This window comes from Crocodylus porosus, unplaced genomic scaffold (genome assembly GCF_001723895.1).
Source record: "Crocodylus porosus isolate Cpor-Errol unplaced genomic scaffold, CroPor_comp1, whole genome shotgun sequence".
In the NCBI taxonomy this organism is placed as follows: Eukaryota; Metazoa; Chordata; order Crocodylia; family Crocodylidae; genus Crocodylus; species Crocodylus porosus.
The window spans coordinates 24,036,450-24,038,900 of record NW_017728950.1 but is presented as its reverse complement, the minus strand read 5'-3'; the positions used below and the strand labels follow the sequence as shown (position 1 = coordinate 24,038,900).

Sequence of the window (2,451 nt, the reverse complement as noted above, 5' to 3'; positions counted from 1 at the left end):
CTGTTCTGGTCCCTGCTTAGGAAAATGGAGGCAAAGAAATCGTTAAATATGTTGGCTTTGTCGTCTGGTGTGACAACCAAATTTTCTAATGTGTCCTGCAGGGGCCCCACATTACCCGGAACCTTCTTTTTACCCCCTACATATTTAAAAAAGGACTTCCTGTTGTCCTTAATCTGGGAAGCTACTCCCAGTTCCATCTCTGCCTTGCCTTGGCCTTCCTGACTGCCCCCCTACATCCCCGAGCAGCTGCAGTATAGTCATCCCTGGTGATGGCCCCTCCTTTCCATTGGGTGTAAGCCTCCCTTTTAGCAAGGAGACATTCCCAGATGCTCTTGGTGAGCCATGGGGGCTTTTGCGCCCTCCTGCTACCTTTGATCCGTGTTGGGATTACCTCCCTTTGGGCTTAGAAGATTGTCTTCTTAAGAAGCAACCACTCTTCTTGGACACCTGGCTCCCCTCCCCTCCAGGACCTCAGTGCTTCCCCGACTATTCTCCTTAGCTCATTGAAGTCCTTCCTCCTGAAATCTAGGGCTGCTGCCTTACTGCTTGCCTTTGCCACCTTGCGCTGGATGGTGAATTCCAGCAGGCGATGATCGCTGTCGCCCAGGTGGTCGAGCACCCGCAGCTCCCTCACCAGGTCATCACCCGTGGCCAGCACCAGGTCCAACAAGGCGTCTCCCCTGGTGGGGCTGTGCACCTCCTGGGTTAGATGGAGGTCCTGCACTCTGGCTAAGAACCTACATGAGCGGTCACTGGCTGCAGCAGGTAGTTCCCATCTTCTTATACCTGCTCGCTGCCTCCCCACCTCCCCCCTTGGCCTGTGTAGTGAAACAAATCTCACTGTGCTGTAGAGCACAAGGGAAGTCTAAAAGCCCCACAGCACCCCAGGCAGAGGAGAGCAGACCCAGTGCTGTCTTTGAATTTGGGACTTTATTCTTTTTAGTAACCATGCTTTTCTTTTCAGTTTACTAGCTTGGATTTTGCTTTCCACCTCAGGTAAAAGGCTACAATCTTCCTTTCTACACCCTTTGATAATTTAGTGCTCTCACCACTCCAGGCTTCTTCAATCTTTGTTTAGCCAGGAGTGAACATTTCATTGCACTGCATGGAGCAAGACTTTAAATAAAGACAAACGCTGTGAGCAGGACTTGAACCTGCGTGGGGAAACCCCATTGGATTTCAAGTCCAACGCCTTAACCTCTCAGCCATCACAGCTCAGTCAGATGTTTATTTACAGTATTTTTTTGTTTGTTTCCATGTCTTTGGCAAAGCTATGTTACCCCTTTTCACAAGGCATGTGGGGGACAAGGCTCGCAGTGTCTCTGATGAGCTACTGACAGATGTGCCAACCTCCTGCAGCCATTGCTCCCCTGTTTTCTGCCTGTCAGGCTGGCTTGGTTTGTCCCTCTTACTGCTATAATCCCAAGTTCGGTAGGAAGCCATCTCATCAGTTTTCAGCTCTGCTATGTGATTCCCAAAACAGAGGACAAAGTGGGGTCCTTGCTGATCATGGATGCAAGGACCTTGTACATCTGAGGGGGCAGTTAGTGGCAAAGAAAAACAAACTTCTGAGAAGCTACAGGGCTTCAGGAGAATGGGTAATATGCCCCATATAGGTCCCAATTTTACTATCCAGCAGTAAAACCCACCTCCAAATATCCGTAACTCCTATACAATAAAACTCAGTCCGTATCAGAGGTAGGGTACATATTATGCTCCTATGGAGCTCCAGGCTTTAGTACTGACATGGTCCTAAATGCTAAATAGCTGATGAACAGCCTGCATACAGACAATGGCCTGTAGCATAGCTTGCATGCAAACAATAGCCTGTAGCATAGCATGGGTTAAGAGCCCCTCAAAATGGAAGGATCCAAGATAGTTGGACTCTTAACTTGATACAGGCTTTGGATCACCATCCTGAAGTCTGGATTTACCTCCCTCTCAAACCTCTCAGTACCTTTGGAGAACAACCAGGGCCTTGAGAAAACACAGAGATGCAGGTAACATCTTCAGAAATGCTCAAGATAACTTCAGAAGCATCTGATTTGCATTCAGGCAGGGTGTCAAAGATACAGTCCGCAGGCTGGATCTAGCCCGTAGAGCTGTACCATTCAATGTGCAGGGCTTCTAGAAGGACCAGGGATTCACAGATGTGGTGAGCATGGAAGAAGCCCGCAGCCCAGTTCCAGCATACAGAGCTCCAGTGGAAATGTGTGTTGGTGGCAGAGAGCAAGCAACTGATACATTAATTCCCATGACTCAGGAACCCACAGCAGTTAACCCCACCAGAGAGTGCCCCACTGCTGGAGGTGGGTCTGGATCCAGCCCTTGAGGAGTGCCATAGTCTGGATCTGGCCTGCAAGGAGCCCCATAGTACAAATCCTGCCCAGGGGAACAAGGGAGTTTAAGCCCTTCCCCACTGCTTTGGGGAGGAGAGGACTAAGAAGAGAC

The 2,451-nt window shown here is 49.6% G+C and overlaps 1 non-coding gene across 1 annotated transcript; it reads right to left on the bottom strand.

Moving 5' to 3' along the window:
- Positions 1-1,133: 1,133 nt before the first annotated feature.
- On the bottom strand, positions 1,134-1,215 carry TRNAS-UGA. The gene has a single exon. It is a non-coding gene; the product is annotated as a tRNA-Ser (tRNA).
- Between the last annotated feature and the right edge of the window lie 1,236 nt (positions 1,216-2,451).